At 40.0% G+C, this 23,619-nt stretch overlaps 1 long non-coding RNA gene across 2 annotated transcripts in view; it reads right to left on the reverse strand.

The window, feature by feature from the left end:
• The window catches only part of LOC119770184, a 99,303-nt gene that overhangs the window by 68,780 nt on the left and 6,904 nt on the right, over positions 1-23,619 (reverse strand). For both annotated transcript variants that reach the window (XR_005278702.1, XR_005278701.1), the window contains exon 2: positions 12,476-12,516. This is a non-coding gene — a long non-coding RNA (uncharacterized LOC119770184). The remainder of the gene's footprint in view (positions 1-12,475; positions 12,517-23,619) is intronic.

Genomic DNA, 23,619 nt, shown 5'->3' on the forward strand with positions numbered 1-23,619 from the left:
TTCAATATAAATTGCGACTGTTGGGCACGATGGACAGGACGACGGACAGGATTCGAAATGAAATTTAAATATTTTCCCCTGCGCGCGGACAGGATTCGATTTTGGGGTGCACCCTTGCCTCCATTTGGCCGGGGAATTGGAAAAAGTCATTTCTTTGGGGTTTGGGTATGACGAGAATGAGAGTAGTGCCCCAACTGATAACATACAAACAGACGAATAAAAAAATTTGAACAGTCACATCACACAGCCCTTGAGGGTGCAGCAAAACAACGATATTTTTCGGTTGAGCCAGGTGCCTGTATGCGTCAATATATTTCATGTTTATTTCCAAACTCAAATCGCTTGATTGGGCTGTCTGGATAGGGGAAGGGTGCATGGCACTGTTTTGATTTTTTTCGACCATAGTTCTTTTCCGTATTGCTATTCATTGTGTTGTTTTTGGCAATCACGAAAAGTGTCACTTTCTAACAGCCAATTTGGCACGAGAGATGGCGATAATCGTAAATTGAGTGAATCAATTGGAAAATGTATTAAAATTGTTGGCATTTCCGGTCCATTTGAATTGAACCCACCGTAACCCGCCGTTTTTGTTAACAAATACAAAATTGTGAAATTTTATTAGCATAATACTATACCCCACATTGGAAAAACAAATTTATGAATGAGTTGTACAAATACAAAACAGTTTTTGGTGAATATTCATCAGGTTCACATTTTTACACATTTTTATGTAATATTACTCAAAAAAGAGGCAATATTCAACATACCAAATTTTCAACCTTCCAAACATCAACTTTTTTTGCTGTGTGGTGGAAAGTTTTGCAAGTATATTTCTACATCGAAAAGCTACAAGATACCATGTTAAAGAGTGGCTTTGACAAAATGATCTGAAGTTAAAAGACTGAAAAGTGGAAACAAATAAATAAAACGAAAACACTAAGAAAGTCGCAATGAGGAGAGAAACAGTAAATCTTGTTAAGACAAAACTTAAGGTTAAATTATGGTAAGTTTAGTGGGTTTTGCTACTGTTAAAAACATGTTATAGATGAAGTACTAAGCGTTTTCATGTATCACTTCAATCATTGATGTGCATTTTTGAATTGTTAAAGCCTAGTCGAAGTTTTTCAGAATGTAATCATTCTCCAACAAACACAAGCACATTTCTCTTTACACTGTGATAACTTGAAACATTTTTGGCACCTTTTACGTAACACACCAGAGTTCAAAGCACACCGGGATCTATTTGTACAATCCATAAGCTCCCACAGGGTGCAGTACATTATGTTTGCCTGGGTGATGTAACTTTTTTTCCACTCAAAGAGAAAAAGCCAGCTTTTACTCATTTGATGTCGTTATCACCACCTGCCTTTACGCCCTCTTCTTATTTTCCTCGTAAAGAAAAGGTCCTTGGTGCTGGTGTGAATAAATGATAAATGGACTGCCACCTCCTCGAAGGAAACCAATACTAAACATGCTAGGCTTTCTATCCTTGGAAGCTGCAAAGGATTCACATAACGTTTCTTTTTTCCTTGCACGTTAAAGGCGAGAAAGCCCAACCATCCGTTACATTGCATTGTTGTCATTGTTGTTTCCGTTGTTGTTTTCTTGCCTGTTCCATATGAATGAGGACCAGAATCTTTCTTTTTCGATACCGATCGGTTTCGATGTCAGATACAGCCGAATTTGGGCATCCTCAGTCAATCCTTATATCTCACACTTTCTTATCCCTTCTCTCATCCGTTGAAAGCTCCCTATATACGCGACGAAGATAATGTGAAAAGCTAAATAAATCTGACAATAAGTACAAGCTCATCATCCATTCCTCTCGTCCGCCCACTCTCATCGTCTATTGTTGTTGTTCCGTTACGGCGTTGGGGGGGAAGTCAAGCTCAAATTACGATAAATGGGCTATTGTTTTGGGGGCGGAATGGGTGTCCCGCCGTTGCTTTGAGGACTCCTCCCCGTGACGCCGCGGGCCATGAGACAGCGGCTTTGGTATGACATCATATTCGTCATTTTTATCATCGTTATCATCGTGAAACGTTATTATCCGTCCTCCACCAGAAAACTCGACAACAATACTCTACGTATGACTTCCACCCACTCATTCTCACTATCTATGGTTCAGCTCCCTCACTCCGAGCCCCTTGGTTTGTTGTTAATGGCTCGACAACTAACCCTGCTTTCAAGTGCGTTTCCGCTTGTAGCGTGGTGTGGCGCAGAAAACAATGAGAGGATGTCATTGTGGTGAAGACGATGATAATCAACTCCAGGGCGACAGAAACCCCGCGGGGTGGAGTTAATGAACGATCATTTTTCGTGCCCCATCGTGCTCCGATTAATGATACGGAGATATGTTAATTTTGTCGCCAAAATTTCGGCCCTTATCTTGGCTACGTATGCTAATTAAAGCCAAGGGAGTTGAGATATTACATCTGTGGCTATAAGCGACGGGGGAGGTGAAAAATAGGTAGTGTCAAAGAAACTCCATGAATTTTAGTCCATGGCTGTTGATGAAGAAAAAACATTGCTATTTTGAAATCTTATCTTGATAAAAAATGAATGCTGCCACAATCGAATCTAATTTTCGGCGGGAAATGAACAATTTTAATTGAAACCAAGAGCAAGCTTTTGACTAATGAAGATAAAAAAAAATCAAACCATCCACTTTAACGACCCCCAGGTCTTTTGTGTTCTCTAATGCAAATTTCTGCTCGAACCTATAGGACCCAGGGTTCGAACTGACGACCTATGGATTGCGAGTCCAACCGCCAGCGATTCCACTGGGGCAGGCTTGGTTTGTAGTGTTGTTTGTCTTTAAAACAGGGAGACGACTCCCACACCTGGAATGGCTTAACCGCCTAACAACAACTGAGGCCGGGACCGACGTTTAACTTCTTCATCCGTTGGAAGGTTGGAGCAGATGGGACTCGAACCAATGATCATTCGCTTACAAGGCGGACAGCGTAACCATTCGGCCACGTAGTGCCACTGAAGATTTGGGTTAGTTGAATCATTCATAGAAGCCGAAGATACAAATTTTAGATCGCCTCGGTATGATTCATCCATCTGATTCGACTGATCTGCCCCTGATCACATGAATGTCTCATATACATTTTTAGTGCTTTTGAGTTAATGACGCAATTTGATTGAAAATCGTGTGCTATTTCCGAAAAGCCTACAACATCCAGTTCTTTGTTCTAGAAATCAAGGAGCTATTACACTACGGAGGAATTCTCTACCAAAACCGGAAAAGGATTTTATTTGGCTCAAACTTTGTGCGGGCTTTGACCAAGCTGTTTTGTGTCATTGGTCCACCCATACAAGTCTCCATACAATTTTGGCTGTCCATACAAAAATGGCCCGTGAATATTCAAACAGCTGTAACTTTCGAGTGAATTTTCCGATCAATTTGGTGTCTTCGGCAAAATTGTAGGTATTGTTGAGGAGTATTGAGAAAAAAAAATACACGGAAAAAATGCTGATTTTTTAATTATTATTTTTTCACAAACACTCAATTTCTCAAAATACGTATTTTTTATTTGTTTTAGGGGACAAAAACTCGCAACTTTTGAGCCATAGACAAGTATGGTAAAAAAATTTGCCGATAATTTATAAATTTCTGAAAAATGGTAATTTTGAAAAAAATAAATTTGTTCTTAAATTTGACCGAAAGTTTGATTTCAGCGAAATATTTGCAAGTTTTTAGATTTTTATAAATAGTGACAATGAGTGACCATTTCTGAGATACAGTGGCTTGAAAAAGAAACAGGAAAATTGAAGTTTTCTAAGTCTCACCCAAACAACCCACCATTTTCTAATGTCGATATCTCAGCAATTAATGGTCCGATTTTCAATGTTAAATCATGAAACATTCGGGAAATTTTCCGATCTTTCTGAAAACAATATCTTAAAAAATGTTGAATCAAGACTAACATTTCAAAAGGGCCAAACATTCCAAACTGTCAAACACGAAAAAGTACGAGTTTGTTTGTTTGTTTGCCGTAGTGTAGTACAGTTTTTTCGTGAAAATATAACAGGTAGCCTTATGCTTGAGACAAAAATGCCTTACGTTTTTCTCAGCTTGCTGTTTTTTGAATATGGGACATTTATGCGAAGTTATGAAGTTATCCCTTTAGTCAAATTTTTAAAGAAATTCTAAAAATGTTGTTTACACTTGCTCGAACTGTCTTAAATGTAAGCAAGAGATAATTTCTCGAAACTCAAGTTCATTCAAAGTTCCTAAATCTTACCATTAGTCAAAGTTATCATTTGTTCTTCCTGCGAAAGAGTACCTTTTGTTACAGCTCAACCGGGTGCGCTTTTAGCATGATAATTTGCATTCAAACGATAATGCTCCACAGAACTAATTGTACTTAATAAAATCCAACCCTTTTCATGGCTGCTGGTCCAGTGGTCCGTGGCCGAAGAAAGCCAGAAGAAAACTTGATACTCGGCCATCGTCGCTATGGTAGCCTGCATCCCTCCTTAGATTGTGCAAGAGGGCGTAAAGCAGACCCACTTGAAACAAGGAAAGGAAAAAGCACACTTCCACGCTTCTTTATTTCGTTCAAGTCATCTGCACTCCTTTACCTTTCCCGCCTCCGGCGAGAGGAGAACCCTTCAGAAGCTTTTCGTGTCCACAGTTAAGTATTCATTCATTCTTGAAACAATGAGGACTTCCTTGCGGACCACCCCGTTCCTCGTGCCTTTCTTCACCTTAAAAAGGTATAATTTTGCCACTCTGATGTTAAACTCATTCATTTTCATTTCACACCCGCACACAGCACCAACCAGCAGCGTGGCCAAGGCAGGTACGAGGTTTCAAAAGGAGTTGAGAGTTGGGTTGCGGTGGAGACGCCACGTAGAACGTGCCTTGCTTTCCGTTGGCTTCGTGGCACAGGGTTGTTGGTACCGCCAGCCAGCCAACATGCTGATGATGATGCTACTTCTTTTCACTTGCCATAGCGAAACCACTTTTCATGTTCGGATGCTGCAGTACTTCTCCAGTAACTGCACCGGCGAAAAGAGTATGCATTTCTGGGTGGTTAGATACTCACGAGCGCTGGAATATAGATGAAGTGGTCTGGCCAGACTTAGAGAGACTGTTTACGAGGCTTTTGGGGGGAAGATATGCTAGTTTGGATACAAGTTACTTAATGGAATAAAGGACAGAGAACTTTAACAAAGATCTGTATCGAACAACTTGAAAAGCACAGGTAAACGTATAAGTACTTTCAAAAATGAAAAAAAAAAACGCTGCTTTCTAGCATGTTGGTGAGTATTATACAGAGAAAAAGGCCACAATTTGGCAATCGCAGATTGATGGGTTGCCACTGGTGATGATGGCGTCCGGACCGGAGATGCTGCGGCGAAAACAAAAAGCCCTTTGGGGCGGATGTCCTCATCGCATCCGGCGACGGCGATTGATTGTGTCTCATTAGGAGCAGAGATTGTCGCTATAAATAGACCCTCCGGCCCTTCCTTTCCTGTGCCGTCCAGCTTGCATGGGTGAGTGCTGGATAAAGACGAAAAAAGTCATATAAGAGGTTTTGTTTTCACCATCAGTGTTGTGCACAGATACAATTTTTCGGCTTTATTAGTAATGCTTGGAACCATATGTCTTTGTAAACATTTAGAATGATTGATTTCGAAAAAAAAAGTTTTAAAGTTATCCTCATCAACTTTTAACAAGACATTTTTTTCTTCTGACAATGACATAATTTAAATCAAGCTTTAGTTTTTGTTTTGGCCCAGATTTTTCCAAACCATATTGTAACTGTGTCCATGTACGCTGCCAAGATTTATCGCTGCGCCATTTTCGTGGAATGTGGCGCTCTCTTTGAGCGGGAGAAATGGCTCGTTATTGTATTCTTTCCACCCTCAGTGTACATCAGGAAACGCTTGTTGTTTTGCTTGGTCGATCTCAATCCGACAATCTTGACTTTGTGTTTTCGGCGGCAAGATTTATACGGGGACGAATTTTGCATAAGGAATGATTGGAGTGGAAACAAATTGGAGCTTTCTTGCTTCTACCTATTTATCTCAGGCACAAGAATAAGAATGTGAAATTACTCTCTTTCAGTGATTTTTTTACCGGTGCGTGGGAAGCGGATACATAATTTTAAGTACTCTGTAACGGCTCAGTTATTGAGTTCCGCCCATCCAATCTGAGCATCACGAATCCGACCGTTTTCCCTACCCAGTCTAAACAAACTGAATGTTGTTGGACGAGCCACGTGTCATGTTTTGGGGTCTGTCCTGCATACACAAACATACACAGTAACGAGGCCCGAGACCGCGTGGTGGCAATTTTCCGACCACCGAATTTTAGGCCAGATAGTACGAGAACATAAAGTAAGCTATTTTATTGGCAGCAGAGTGACAGTCCAGTGAAAGTTTCGACATCGTACTAGCCGTAGGGGAGAGTGGGGAGACTTGATCCCCGGGGACACTTGATCCCAAGCCTGTATCTCGTCAGCATGTGGGTAAAACAATTAGCTCTGTTCTAGAAAGTTGTGCGAAATTAACTAAAACTCATTGTAGAAAACAAAGAAAAAAATTTAAAAATGTTTAGATTGAGTTACACACATTTTTCTAGAACGAGCTGCAAAAACTTCCAAAAGATCTTTTTTCTTTGTTTTGATATGTATAGAAAACACTAAAAATTATTCAAAAAATATTTTTATACGTAAATTGTTTGATAAACTTATCAACTCCAAAACCCTTACGCATTTGATGTTAAATTTATCGTCATACTATTTTTACAATCAATTGTTTAAAAAGTGCGTTTAGGAGACTTGATCCCTGCATTTTTACAGTCACTGGAATCAGCCTCAAGATTAATTAATTGGGCTGGGTTTTCGTACATAGTTTCCTTTAGTATAGTTGTACATAACTTATTGCAGTTTGAACCATTTTTCAAAAGTTTTGTAAACAAAAATTTCCAGCTTTTGTAAACATGCTTAATTTTGGTCTAAAAAATAATATTTTTGGTTTTTAAATATTTTACATACTAAATTTGTTAAATTTTGAACACAAACGTACAGGTTTTATGTGAAATTGCTGTAACTTATAGAAAATTAAAAGTTTGGATGAATAAGAAACATTTTGCTTAAGATTTCTTCAAAATGTTGAAAGGGGGATCAAGTTACCCCTAGCATTTTTAAAATGCCGGTTTAAAATATTTTTTTAAAACGCTTGGCATGATTCAAAGAGTTCATCTGATGAAATACCCTTATTAGCCAAACATAGATGAATGTTTAAGCTTTCAATTCAAGCAAGAAAGTTTATAGTTTTGTGAGAAATTTACAGAGTTATGTGCGATACAAAAAAAGGGGATCAAGTCTCCCCACTCTCCCCTACTAGTGATACCATGAGGTTAGGGATATGAAGTCAACTCTGCTCAATAGCCGGACGCGCTGGGTCGCATAATTTCAACTACATAATGTTGTTTGATGTTATCTGTCCGAAAGCGCAATTCTACAGTGTTCTTGTCAGCGGCGTATCAGTGAAAGGGATTATCCAGCTGGATTTTTGTGAAACCAGAGTTAAATGTGTTGTTTCTTCAAGTTTAATAAAACAGCTCTTTGTTATTTAAATGATTTTAAAGTTTGTAAGTCACAATGTTATAACCGTTTCAAATATTTTTTTCTTTTTCAAGCATATAAATAAAAAAAATCATCCCCAATTAATAGATAATTTCATGCGTAGATTTTTTTTATTTTTAGACGACTTCCCCCTCTCGTAACACAATTCTATACAAATCTAAGAAAAATTAAGCATGAAGGCACACTGTAAGACTTTAACAACGACAGGTTAATTTCAAGGTGTCGATTTCTGAATAAATCGTTCAAATTTATAATATTGTAACCATCCTGTCTTTCCAAATAACTTCACTCATCCATCTATCAGCAAAGTCACACAAACAAACACACACTGTTGTTTTGCGTTCCATCAATTGCCAGGGAAGCATAGTAATTCGATTTACCTCTATGTCGTCCATTGACTTCCGAGGAATGGTCACCCAATAAATCTCAGTTCAATGGGGTAAGACTGGGCTGCACTGATACTCGAGCATAATCAATCTTGGAGCCGGAGTTCTGAGAAAAACAACCATCTGACGTCCAGGAATGTTTCTGGCTTGGACGAGTAATGGCAGCGGCAGTGGACAGTGGACAGCGTGTCATTCACTGGAAGGCACGAGGTGGATTGATTTATAGACAGTGTTAATTGATGTCTAGGACAAAATGAGCTACCGGATCAATCTGAATGACTCGGAAACAAGGGGCACGTATAATTTGGATTGTTCAAGATTGGAAAATAGCAAAGGTCTTATTAAATTCAATTAACAATTTGGATACGGTTCACCAAGTTGAAACCACAAGTTAGAGTCTCCTCTTCAAGAGCTTTAAGATTTTGAAAATATAAAATTGGGTCTCGTGAAACTTCTCTACAATGCGTATCATCGAAAACAATCTAAGCATGAAACAGAAGAGGCCCAATCATGATATGACAAATGATAAAAATGCGACTCCCGCGTATCAACTGCAATCGCATTATCGCCAGGAATGAGCTCCTTCCACCTCCGACTCTGACACCATTCCAAGCAGTGGGAAGAATGAGGAAAAATTTGACTTTCTCTCCTTGAATGTTTTGCTATACATACATTTGCGTTTTTCCACCACAGGCGTGTACCACAAGCCGTGGCTTGCCTGCCGGGGGTGGATTGGAGGAAAAATTCATGAATAAATAAATATGATTAAAGACATTTTTGGCTTTCCACCAGGTCGCGGATGAGAGGAAGCCACCAAGTGGAATGCGGTAAGGAATTTTTGGCTACATAAGAAGCAGTGGAACAGAAAAAATGAATGAAAAAATTTAAATTCAAATTATGTCATCTACGAGGATAATCTCTTAATTAAATGTGTTTCGCTGGTTATATATTTCTGCTTTCGTTATCCTCTTGAAATATTTTACCAAACAAACAAAACACGCAAAAAAGAATGAAAAAAACAGCTCGGGCATCATTTTCATATTTTTCCGTCTATTTGTACCTCAGCGAGCTTTTCTGAACAGAATGAAACAGAAATTGGCACTTCTGTCTCGAGGTGCACAAGAGCTCTTTCAGTCACTTTACCTATTTCTCAATCGGTGTAGGAATGACAAAAAGGCATGACAAGTAGATTAGGATATTCGTCTAGATGTTTCACTCAAGTGCCAACCGCATTCTCACTTTAAGCTTAGCAGCGACGATGAGGGCATGAACGGAAGCCGGCTCAAGAAATATCAATTGAAAGTTTTTTTTGTGGAAGGCCATTCCTTCAAGGCAGAACATGAATTTAAGTGAAAATTACGTGACACGGATGATTAAATTATAAAATTGATTTTCGAGTCACAACATGTCTATCTTAAGATCCTGTATTCATTTCTATCCAGTAGCCATTGCTGAGCGTGCCTTTATATAAACTCGGATGGCTCTGCAATGCAGCTCATAATCCAATGGGCCAACATCGGTCAGCTGCACGCGTCATTTCGTTATCGCTGCTCCCTCTGAACTCACACCAATCATCGTGACTACCTTTCCCATTTCCAAAATTGCTTCCGCTGATGATGGCTCCGATATCGTTGATTAGAGGGGATTAGCGCGAGAAACGGTCCACAGTTGTGATTTATTTCTGGGAAATATTTATGTTTGATTAAATGGAAACTGGACTTCAATAGAGCAGCGATTCTCGACGAGGATGATGTCTGGTATGATTTTAGTGCGCCGCGCTGGTCTTAATGTTTGGTGCATTAGGGTGTAATATGGTTGTATGGAAAAAAATAAAGTTGTCCAAATTTAGCGAGCACAGCAATTTTTCAGTTCCTTTTGGGGTGCTAAACAGCTCCCCAAAGTTTGGGAGCGATTGGTTTAGCCCTCGCTTTGCGCAAAGTGATTCAATTTTCCATATAAATCTGTATGAGAAAAATTCACCTCCGTGTACGCACGAGAGCAAGCAGCAGTCAAGTGCTCAGTGCTCCATCGTTTTTTCGATTTTTTTCGCCGTAGTTTACCGTGATTAGCCGCGAGTTTGCTCCTGCAGCATGCCAAAGGCCGGCCGTGGCCGTGGCAGTTCGAGTGCGGCCTCGAAAACCCGCGAAGTTCGTCTACCGGCCGTGTGCAAAAAGGTAAACAAACCAGCGCCGTGTCGGCCGCCATCGCGCAGGGGAGCGTCAGCGCTGAAGGCATCGACAAAAGTTACTACATCCCGGATATGTCCCAAGATCACCAGTGCGAACCCGTTCCGGTACTTCCGGTGCCACGACCAGTGGCACATCAACATCCGCCAACATCCCCATCAGGAACGAGTTCCAGATGCTGAGCGACGATGAAGAAAATAACAACTCTGACGGTAGCAGCACTACCGACGACGACGACGACGATGATGGTCGTGCACGGAAAAAAGTGCCGACGTCAAAAAAGAACAATTCTCCAACGGAACGAAGACCACCTCCAATTTTTGTTTTGGACACGTTGGCGGACGATGTTGACGAGTTGCTGGAAGGCCTCGGATATTGTCTGAAAATCGGTAAGTCGGCAGTGCAAGTGATCACACTGAACAGAAAAGATTTCGACCTGGTGCTTGAAGAACTGAAGCGTAGCAACTTCAACTTCTACACATACGACCCAGAGAAGCCCCTGTTAAGGTCGTCTTGCAGGGTTACCAAGACCGTCCGATCGCCGACCTGAAGCGACACCTCTCGAACGCCGGAATAAAGCCACGGGAGATAAAAGTGCTCTCGCGAAAGACAACAGTCACAGGTACACACACCCTGTACCTGTTGTACTTCGACCGCGGCACCGTCAAGATCCAAGATCTGCGGCGGACTAAGACACTGGACGGTTTTTGGGTAAACTGGCGGTTTTACACCAAGAACCCGACAGACGTAGCGCAATGCCACCGTTGCCAGAAATTCGGCCACGGCTCGCGGAACTGCAACCTCCGGCCCCGCTGCGTGAAGTGCGGTGAGTCACACCTCTCGGAGGCGTGCGCACTGCCACGAAAGGCGGACTTGGGGAAAAATGCAGAACAGACTAAGCCCCGCGTAAAGTGCGCGAACTGTGACGGCAACCATACCGGTAACTACCGCGGATGCGTCGCGCGCAAGGCTTACCTCGAGGAGCAGGAAAAGAGGAAGAAGAAAGCAGCAGCGTCCCACTCTCCTCAGCGAAGTACGAGCGCAGCCGTTCCTGCAGCTGGGCAGCGTACGGTTCCAGCGGACAACCCAGCGATCCCTCCTGGATGGGGGCGTTCGTTTGCCAGCGTGGTCGCTGCCGGTAGCGGCGATGCGGCCCAGCAAGGAGTCACCGGGAAGATCTCTTTACCCTGCCGGAGTTCTTTGCTCTCGCGGGGGAGATGATGACGCGGTTTCGGAGCTGCCGTAACAAGGCGGAGCAATTTCTGGCCCTCGGAGAGCTGATGATCAAGCACATCTATAATTGATATTATTTTGTCTGTGATCTAGTTTTAAGCTTTCTCTCTATCTATCCTTTTCCCATTGCACTTTCTGTAAGTTTTTTTGAAAACTTTTTCTTACTCTTGTCTATTCCATAGTTATAAGTAATAATTTTTCGATTGAATTACGATGTAAATCACAGCTGAAAGGAACACCAAAACTCTGTTGTGTACCTAAATGAACTCATTGTAAATTGATTATTCACAAATAAAACCGAATTGAATTGAATTGAATTGTATGAGAAAACCCATTTTTTTGGATTTTGATATTTATAAAATCCACGTTCCACGCTGTACCACAACCAGATTTATATTCGGATGCTCTGGAAGGTGCTCTACAACTTTCGCCAAGAGAGTATGGTGCTATGATAAAACGTGTTTTTTGCTAGAAAATCACGTTTTAGACGATTTTTGAGGAGGCTGTATCTTCTTTTAGGGACAAGCTAGCACCATACTCTCTTAGGAAAAGTTGTAGAGCACATTCCAGAGCATCCGAATATAAATCCGGTTTCAGTACAGCGTGAAACGAGGATTTATAAATATCATAATCCAAAAAATTGTTTTAATTTATATGAAAAATTGAATCGCTTTGCGCAAAGTGAAGACTAAACCAATCTTTGCCAAACTTTGGGGAGCTGTTTAGGACCCCAAAAAGGAATTGAAAAATTGCTGGAAAATCGATTTTGATATTACACCCTATTGGTGCATCCGACAGGGATCCAGGGGATTCGTGGAGCTAGCAGTTACCATAAACTAGCTGCTTATCGGACAGCCGGTAATGACACTAATGCACTGACAGTGTGTGCCACGATGCTGATTGAGAGTGCTTTTGGAAAATGATCAAAATTTATCACATGGTTTGGGCAATAGGATCGTTATTGATGGTATAGCTTACGTAGGCCAAAACAAGAATTTGCTGAACAAAATTTAAAAAAATATTTCCAAATTATGTAATTATCGTATCTTTATGTTCTTACCTTGTAATACCATTCATCATAATGTTGACATTTTGAATTATCTGAAATGATGAAAATGACATGTTTTTATTCTTTATTTCAAGTACCGCCGTCACTATAATTATAACATCTACAGTTTCCGCCTTTGTGAGTAAAACATAAATGTTGAAATTTCCACTCAATCCCTATCTAAAACGCTAGTAAAATCTCCCACGTACATACACCCTGGCTACCGGTGACAATCACGTTCGCTCTATAAATTCTACCGAGGGAATGAATTGCTCTCATCGTTTATCGTTAAATCTGGGTGACGGTATATTCGGTTTTATTGGATTGCCTCAGATAAAAGGGAGGGAAGGCTTTTTTGTCCCCGCACAATCTTTACCGGCATCAGATCCTGGCACTAAGGCATGTCGGGGGGGATTGCGAGGGGAAATTTTCAAGCGTCTACTTGAGTTAGGTAATGCACAAGGAGCTGAAACTTAAACATCTGACAACATTTTTTTTTAGTTTTTTGTTGATTTTTATTTGAACAATGCAATTTTTTTTGCTAGATTAAAGAATCCTTTCAATTTCATTATTATTAAATATCATTCGAAGTAACTATGTTTTATAAAAATCTATTTTATTCAATTTTATTTCACATTATTCCCTTTAAAAGCGGCAGTCTTGCCTTGCGACTCTCAAAACAAGAGGATCGACAGAAGATGACAGAGGGCAGCATCCTTCTCATGGCAAGCGTGAAGGAGTGTTTCTCGAAGGGAGCAGAAACTGACGATAATAAATCTAATTATCACGCTAATGACTTGAGGAACGAGGTTAAAACCAATCAATCGATGATAAGGCGTTTTTGCTGTGGGCACTTTCCTCAAACAGTAGAACTTTGGAGTGTTCAATCGATAACGAACGGTAGAGAGTTGGCGAAAGCTGCACTTAAGAAAATTGAATTCCTTCACGCGTGGCGACCGACACTGCAGGGGTGAAAATAAGAAGATATCGTCTGCTATAATTTCGTTATTCTTTACCTAAAAGTGTTCCTCGAATCAGTCTCATCTCGATAAAAGAAGGCGCTTCGGGTATCTTTTTTGTTGTTTGTTTGAATTACTGCTTCTCAACTGCATAAATTTACCCTCTTTAATCAAAATCACGATAACAAGCTAGAATATAAAAAAAATGTCCCAAGTAGGTGGGCTCAGAAACTGCTCAGGTCACCACAACCAGTATTTTCGACCCAAAATCCAAGCATCATTTGCATGCGAGTAATAAAATCACAAAGCTTCTACCTTTTTCCTTGGAGGCTCTGAATTTAAGGGGGTGGTTTGCCCCTTTCTTGGTCTTATCTCGCCGAAAGTGAAACCACCGGACGAAAGCTCGTCGTCTGGCCCACAAATCTGTGTGCGGAAAGCTCGTTTTGTTGGGATCGTTCCTATCCGAAATTAAATTAGAATACTTTGAACTGACCTCATGCATACCAATGAGCTATTTTCCCCTTTTTTCATATTTTCCGTATCGTCTTCCACTATCTGTTTCTAAGTTTTGGTGACTCGGCTAAGGCTTTGAGATAGCTCAAACGACCTGTTTGCATACCATCTAGACGGTCTTTTTCATCATCAGTCTTGTCGTTTCCGTCGTCGCATATTGATGGTTGTACGGTGATACTACGAAGATGGGCAGAGGCATTTCTCTGGCAAAATTGAAATCGTAGCACATCTCGGAGTGAAACTCTAAACGAAAATCCGTAATTAAGGATGCGTATTGAATTCGTCTCAACGTTGATTAAAATCCAACTCGAAAACTCAAATGGAATGATATTATTGAATCTCGTGGCTCAGTTAGACTCTGCAGACGAACTTTATCTAAAACCAAACCTGACAACAGCACTGCACAGCCGTGAACCTCAGTTCGCATACGTGGTCATGTTACAAATAGTTTTGGCTAAAATATTCAAAACTTTCTGTTCGGCAGAGCCTTTCACCTTTGCCTGAAAAGTGCCAACTGTCACGTGCACACTCACCAGCCCAAAATGGGACTGACACACTGTCTGGCAGTGTCGGTTACCTGCTTTTCCACCTGTGCCCGTGTCACGTCACACACCTGACGTTGCTGAGAAAAGCATATCATGGGTAAAATTTCAGCCAAAACGCAGCAAAAATTCAACACCAGGAACTGAAACGCAAACTGGATCGGGTTGGAGGTTATTTAAGGGATGAGGTAGTTCTGCCATGCAAAGTCCGAAAATGATAAATCATCTCAAATTATTTTAAATCGAAACCAGAAAAAGGACGCCGCGTATTTATCGTGAAAAATTAATGGCAGATTAAATTTAAATAATGAAATATCCTGCGAATGTTTGGTGTGATGCCGAGGCCAGACATTTTTTTCACTGGGAGTGGATGGGGGAACAGCACCTTTTTCGTGCACCAATTTTAATTTGCGTTGAGTATTTGGAATTTTACCATTTTTTTGAATAATATTTGTACAAACAAATCGTGATTATGTGAGTAACTTTACAACAATTCCAAATATTATTTATTTCTTTCGTATATTTTCCATTACAATCCCCAAAATATAAACCCTTTAACACTCCTCCGTCCAAGCCTCCGAAACCGTTGCTTCGCTAATTTCAACTCGCTCGCATTTGGCCCCATTTCAACCAATCTTAATCGTTCTTGCAGCATTCGAACCGGTAGGATTTCAAGATTCATCTAAAACAAGAACGAACCTGATCCGACTTACCTGCTAGTAACACCGACTAAATTCGTCGAAGCAACTCTTTTAGGCGCTCGTTTTAGGGAACACACCATGGCCAAATCAACAAGAAAGCATTAAAATTTGAAATCAACCATTCAAATTTAACTAATTTGGGGTCGCTGAACACGAATATGACACTTAGAAAATCCCAAAGTATTCAGAAATCCAGAAATCCAAGATGGCGGCCAATATGGCGCCTGTAGTATATTGGAAATATTTTTTTGAGGTTGTAATAGTGATTCAACCACTCAAATCTAACTAATTTGGGGTCGCTGAACACGAATATGACACTTCGAATATTCCAAAGTATTCAGAAATCCAGAAATCCAAGATGGCGGCCAATATGGCGCCTGTAGTATATTGGGAACATATATTTGAGGGTGTAATAGTGATTCAACCACTCAAATCTAACTAATTTGGGGTCGCTGAACACGAATATGACACTTCGAATATTCCAAAGTATTCAGAAATCCAGAAATCCAAGATGGCGGCCAATATGGCGCCTGTAGTATATTGGGAATATTTTTTTGAGGTTGTAATAGTGATTCAACCACTCACATCTAACTGATTTGGGGTCGCTGAACACGAATATGACACTTAGAAAATCCCAAAGTATTCAGAAATCCAGAAATCCAAGATGGCGGCCAATATGGCGCCTGTAGTATATTGGGAACATATATTTGAGGGTGTAATAGTGATTCAACCACTCAAATCTAACTAATTTGAGGTCGCTGAACACGAATATGACACTTCGAATATTCCAAAGTATTCAGAAATCCAGAAATCCAAGATGGCGGCCAATATGGCGCCTGTAGTATATTGGGAATATTTTTTTGAGGTTGTAATAGTGATTCAACCACTCACATCTAACTGATTTGGGGTCGCTGAACACGAATATGACACTTAGAAAATCCCAAAGTATTCAGAAATCCAGAAATCCAAGATGGCGGCCAATATGGCGCCTGTAGTATATTGGAAATATTTTTTTGAGGTTGTAATAGTGATTCAACCACTCAAATCTAACTAATTTGGGGTCGCTGAACACGAATATGACACTTCGAATATTCCAAAGTATTCAGAAATCCAGAAATCCAAGATGGCGGCCAATATGGCGCCTGTAGTATATTGGGAACATATATTTGAGGGTGTAATAGTGATTCAACCACTCAAATCTAACTAATTTGGGGTCGCTGAACACGAATATGACACTTCGAATATTCCAAAGTATTCAGAAATCCAGAAATCCAAGATGGCGGCCAATATGGCGCCTGTAGTATATTGGGAATATTTTTTGAGGTTTTAATAGTGATTCAACCACTCACATCTAACTGATTTGAGGTTGCTGAACATGAATATGACACTTGGTATAATCCAAAGTATTCAGAAATCCAGAAATCCAAGATGGCGGCCAATATGGCGCCTGTAGTATATTGGGAATATTTTTTTGAGGTTGTAATAGTGATTCAACCACTCAAATGTAACTAATTTGGGGTCGCTGAACACGAATATGACACTTCGAATATTCCAAAGTATTCAGAAATCCAGAAATCCAAGATGGCGGCCAATATGGCGCCTGTAGTATATTGGGAACATATATTTGAGGGTGTAATAGTGATTCAACCACTCAAATCTAACTAATTTGAGGTCGCTGAACAAGAATATGACACTTAGAAAATCCCAAAGTATTCAGAAATTCAGAAATCCAAGATGGCGGCCAATATGACGCCTGTAGTATATTGGGAATATTTATTTGAGGTTGTAATAGTGATTCAACCACTCACATCTAACTGATTTGAGGTTGCTGAACATGAATATGACACTTGGTATAATCCAAAGTATTCAGAAATCCAGAAATCCAAGATGGCGGCCAATATGGCGCCTGTAGGATTTTTGAATATATATTTGAGGGTGTAATAGCCATTCAACCACTCAAATCTAACTAATTTGGGGTCGCTGAACACGAATATGACACTTCGAATATTCCAAAGTATTCAGAAATCCAGAAATCCAAGATGGCGGCCAATATGGCGCCTGTAGTATATTGGGAACATATATTTGAGGGTGTAATAGTGATTCAACCACTCAAATCTAACTAATTTGGGGTCGCTGAACACGAATATGACACTTCGAATATTCCAAAGTATTCAGAAATCCAGAAATCCAAGATGGCGGCCAATATGGCGCCTGTAGTATATTGGGAATATTTTTTGAGGTTTTAATAGTGATTCAACCACTCACATCTAACTGATTTGAGGTTGCTGAACATGAATATGACACTTGGTATAATCCAAAGTATTCAGAAATCAGAAATCCAAGATGGCGGCCAATATGGCGCCTGTAGTATATTGGGAATATTTTTTTGAGGTTGTAATAGTGATTCAACCACTCAAATGTAACTAATTTGGGGTCGCTGAACACGAATATGACACTTCGAATATTCCAAAGTATTCAGAAATCCAGAAATCCAAGATGGCGGCCAATATGGCGCCTGTAGTATATTGGGAACATATATTTGAGGGTGTAATAGTGATTCAACCACTCAAATCTAACTAATTTGAGGTCGCTGAACAAGAATATGACACTTAGAAAATCCCAAAGTATTCAGAAATTCAGAAATCCAAGATGGCGGCCAATATGACGCCTGTAGTATATTGGGAATATTTATTTGAGGTTGTAATAGTGATTCAACCACTCATCTAACTGATTTGAGGTTGCTGAACATGAATATGACACTTGGTATAATCCAAAGTATTCAGAAATCCAGAAATCCAAGATGGCGGCCAATATGGCGCCTGTAGAATTTTTGAATATATATTTGAGGGTGTAATAGCCATTCAACCACTCAAATCTAACTAATTTGGGGTCGCTGAACACGAATATGACACTTGGTATATTCCAAAGTATTATGAAATTCAGAAATCCAAGATGGCGGCCAATAAGGCGCCTGTAGAATATTGGGAATATTTATTTGAGGGTGTAATAGTGATTCAACCACTCAAATCTAACTATTTGAGGTCGCTGAACAAGAATATGACACTTAGAAATTCCCAAAGTATTCAGAAATCCAGAAATCAATATGGCGGCCAATATGGCGCCTGTAGTATATTGGGAATATTTATATGAGAGTGTTAAAGCCAACCACTCAAATCTTTCTTATTTGGGATCGCTGAACATGAATATGACACTTGGTATTTTCCAAGTATTCTGAAATTCAGAAATCGAAGATGGCGGCCAATATGGCGCCTGTAGTATATTGGGAATATTAATTTGAGGTTGTAATAAAGATTCAACCACTCAAATGTAACTAATTTGGTGTCGCTGAACACGAATATGACACTAAAAATATCCCAAAGTATTCAGAAATCCAGAAAAAAAAATAAAAATTATTCCCAACATACTACAGGCGCCATTTTGGCAGCCATCTTAGATTTCTGAATTTCTGAATACTTTGGGATATTCGAAGTGTCATATTCGTGTTCAGTGACTTCAAATTATTTAGATTTAAGATGTTGAATTACTATTACAACCTCAAATCAATATTTCCAATATACTACAGGCGCCATATTGGCCGCCATCTAGCATTTCTAAATTTCAGAATACTTTGGAATATACCAAGTGTCATATTCATGTTGAGCGACCCCAAATAAGTAAGATTTGAGTGGTTGAATGGCTTTTACACTCTCAAATAAATTTTCCTGATATTCTACAGGCGCCATATTGGCCGCCATATTGAAATTCTTGATATCGTAATACTTTGGGATATTCTAAGTGTCATATACGTGTTCAGCGACCCCAAATCAGTTAGATTTGAGTGGTTGAATCACTATTACAACCTCAAATAAATATTCCCAATATACTACAGGCGCCATATTGGCCGCCATATTGAAATTCTTGACATCGGAATACTTTGGGATATTCTTAGTGTCATATTCGTGTTCAGCGACCTCAAATTAGTTAGATTCGAGTGGTTAAATCACTATTACACCCTCAAATATATGTTCCCAATATACTACAGGCGCCATATTGGCCGCCATCTTGGATTTCTGAATTTCTGAATACTTTGGAATATACAAAGTGCCATATTCGTGTTCAGCGACCCCAAATCAGTTGGATTTGAGTGGTTGAATGGCTTTTACAACCTCAAATAAATACTCCCAATATACTACAGGCGCCATATTGGCAACCATCTTGGATTTCTGGATTTCTGAATACTTTGGGATTTTCTAAGTGTCATATTCGTGTTCAGCGTCCTCAAATTAGTTAGATTTGAGTGGTTGAATCACTATTACACCCTCAAATATATGTTCCCAATATACTACAGGCGTCATATTGGCCGCCATCTTGGATTTCTGGATTTCTGAATACTTTGGGATTTTCTAAGTGTCATATTCTTGTTCAGCGACCTCAAATTAGTTAGATTCGAGTGGTTGAATCACTATTACACCCTCAAATATATGTTCCCAATATACTACAGGCGTCATATTGGCCGCCATCTTGGATTTCTGGATTTCTGAATACTTTGGGATTTTCTAAGTGTCATATTCGTGTTCAGCGACCTCAAATTAGTTGGATTTGAGTGGTTGAATGGCTATTACACCCTCATATAAATATTCCCAATATACTACAAGCGCCATATTGGCCGCCATCTTGGATTTCTGAATTTCTGAATACTTTGGGATTTTCTAAGTGTCATATTCGTGTTCAGCGACCTCAAATTAGTTAGATTTGAGTTGTTGAATCACTATTACACCCTCATATAAATATTCCCAATATACTACAGGCGTCATATTGGCCGCCATCTTGGATTTATGGATTTCTGAATACTTTGGGATTTTCTAAGTGTCATATTCGTGTTCAGCGACCTCAAATTAGTTAGATTTGAGTGGTTGAATCACTATTACACCCTCAAATATATGTTCCCAATATACTACAGGCGTCATATTGGCCGCCATCTTGGATTTCTGGATTTCTGAATACTTTGGGATTTTCTAAGTGTCATATTCTTGTTCAGCGACCTCAAATTAGTTGGATTTGAGTGGTTGAATGGCTATTACACCCTCATATAAATATTCCCAATATACTACTGGCGCCATATTGGCCGCCATCTTGGATTTCTGAATTTCTGAACACTTTGGAATATACAAAGTGTCATATTCGTGTTCAGCGACCCCAAATTAGTTACATTTGAGTGGTTGAATGGCTTTACAACCTCAAATAAATACTCCCAATATACTACAGGCGCCATATTGGCAACCATCTTGGATTTCTGGATTTCTGAATACTTTGGGATATTCTTAGTGTCATATTCGTGTTCAGCGACCCCAAATTAGTTAGATTTGAGTGGTTGAATGGCTATTACAACCTCAAAAAAATATTTCCAATATACTACAGGCGCCATATTGGCCGCCATCTTGGATTTCTGGATTTCTGAATACTTTGGGATTTTCTAAGTGTCATATTCTTGTTCAGCGACCCCAAATTAGTTAAATTTGAATGGTTGATTTCAAATTTTAATGCTTTCTTGTTGATTTGGCCATGGTGTGTTCCCTAAAACGAGCGCCTAAAAAGAGTTGCTTCGACGAATTTAGTCGGTGTTACTAGCAGGTAAGTCGGATCAGGTTCGTTCTTGTTTTAGATGAATCTTGAAATCCTACCGGTTCGAATGCTGCAAGAACGATCAAGATTGGTTGAAATGGGGCCAAATGCGAGCGAGTTGAAATTAGCGAAGCAACGGTTTCGGAGGCTTGGTCGTCCGTGTAAGTGAAATATGCCTTGGACGGAGGAGTGTTAACATTTCTCTTTTCACACAACAAACATTAACTGAAGTGTCCTGCGGTGTCACCGAGCAGCTCACGCATTTTCATTTCCCAGGCCGAACAACGGTGCCAGAGCAAAGCCAGAAGCAGGAGCAGCGTCGTCCGCATCGTAAAAGCTAACTTTACGACGTTTGGCATAAACGAATCAGCGTCCTATCATCACCAGAACCAGAACCTGGAACGTCGCACCATGTTTCAATTCCAAGCTGGAGACGTGAGAAAAAAATACGAAGGGGCTGAAAATCTCGTCCGACGTGATTCGCCCCACATGGCGCATAAAAAAGCATCGACGAGGTCGTTTGATGCTTTGTGGAAGGACGGGATCTTGCGTTTCCACGCTCGTGTGCCACTTTTCGCCGAGGGACAAGCTTACGAAAATTTGATGATCTCGAAAAGAAAGTAGTATTTTTTTGCAGATTTGATATTTTTATTTTTGTATCCATTTGTTCATCCTTTTAATTTTTCGTTAACAGCATTTGTGAAAACATAAATGAATTTAGAAGAAGAAAAATCTGTGCCTACACATTATTTGTATCCTTTTTCGGTATGAACCTGTGAGAGCACGTGCCAGAAAGTAAATCCTTCGGATACGTGACACCACATCCGAATGAAATTTAAATCGTGAAATTCGCGGAAAACACATTTGCAGGGAATCGACCTGTGAGCACAGCTTTGAGCGGTTCAACTGTGTGCATGAATTCGGGAAAATAACAGAAAATACCTAAAATAATAATATTTCAAAGACGTAGACAAATTTTAATGTTATAACTATCTAAAAACTATAACTTGATTGAGTACTTAAATATTTCTATTTTTTTCCAATCTGCTGTTTCAATGATCTTTGAGTGGAAGGTTATCACATTCCACGAAAGTACAAAAGGATTCGCTCCTCATTTCGGTTGAAATGTTCAGCAGATCGTGCTTATGTACGGTAGAATTGCTAAAGTTTTGCTGTAAATTTTTTATTATCTATTAGCGCGCTCCAGCAAGACATTCAAGCTCAGATGAAACGAGAGTAACTTTGTGATGTCGATGAGAGAGAGGACACTTTCGTGGTTTTATTAAGATGGATCAATTATGCGCTCGTAGGAAATGGCAAACTTTCCTTAGCTCCTTCAAAGTATTCTGAATCAACTTGTTACTGATGTCAAGAGGTCCGCTTACTCAACGTGTGCCAATGTCCCAAATTCTCAGTATGACATGTGCCATCAGCAGGCAGCAATACAGACCCCATCAAACATCAGCGAACATCTAATTAAGTCATGCATGCACGAAAAAGCCACAACCCTTCAGCAGGTCCATTAAGAAGTTTATAATCCACAACTAAAAATAGCTATAAGAGCCACGATCTTCCGCAAACTCGACCAAGAGGTCTGGGGCCTTTCCTCGTTGTTGGCGTTCGCCAAACAAGTATCCATGTCCTCGTCTGGGTTTTGGTCGTGAACTGGAGGACGATGTACATCGTAACGAACTGCTGCTGCCTAAACCCCTAAAACCAACCCAACATTCCACTCGTCCGACGCTGCTGTTTACTACCGAGCCCAACAGTTTACAAGAAGCAAGCAAACATTCTCCTCTCCCCGTGACCCCCTCCTCGCTCTGTCCATCCGTTTGGGGGCCATTTCCTGGTTCGGCAGGCTGGCAACTAATTTGCTTACCAGCCCGGCAATACATTCACCAGAAGCAATCAGCCAGAATGAACATCCGATATTCGCTGTTGCTTGTTGTTGTGGTGTACTCCTTTCTCAACTTAGTTCGACAGGCTGTAGCATGTCCTTGGTGTAGGAAAGTAACGAGTAGATGCGACGACCAACTACCTATCACAGACCGACATCGACATCCTGGCCAAGACAAAGGGCAATCCTTCGACGGTGGCATAATTATGATTAGTTTGAATAAATATTTGTGGGACGTGACGTCGTTTGTGCAAGGGTGCATCAGTATAGTTGATCTTATTTAGGAGGCAAAGAAAGAAACCCTCACAAATCAATTCTAGCATAAATGCACACAGATCTTGTCTATCTTAGTTTATTTTTGGAAAATGTTGTTTGAATTACGAAAAGTATATCGTTATTAAGTGAATTATAAGTGCAAAATATTGCCATTTACTTACATCAAAGATACATTCATCATACATTTTGAAAACTAAAATAGGTTACAAAAAAAGAAATTTGTATAAATTATCCAAAAAGAACATCTAAAATATAACAATTTCCAGGTTGTGATACCGAAGCACTGAACCTATACCAATTATTTTTAATTGCAAACCAAATCTGGTTTAATTGATTTCGTCGTACTCAGTCGAACACAGCTAATCCAATTTAACGAATGGATTTATGGGACCCTTGTCTGGATTGTCGCGCACCGGAAATTTAGTTCTTTTTTTCGCTTGGGAGAAAATTCTCGGACCAGCAGTCTAGGTCCCGAGAGCAGTCGTCAGATGTCGAAAAGCCGTCAGAAGTAGTGGATTGAAAACAGGAAAAATGAGATTAAGTCAGATTAAAGTGGGTTAATAGAATAGGGGATTTGAAAAATTCTTAAGTTTTCGTTAGCATTAAGTGTCAAGAGTTTCCCAACAGTTTTGACTACAAAGTAACT

Source organism: Culex quinquefasciatus, chromosome 3 (genome assembly GCF_015732765.1).
Source record: "Culex quinquefasciatus strain JHB chromosome 3, VPISU_Cqui_1.0_pri_paternal, whole genome shotgun sequence".
Classification (NCBI taxonomy): Eukaryota; Metazoa; Arthropoda; class Insecta; order Diptera; family Culicidae; genus Culex; species Culex quinquefasciatus.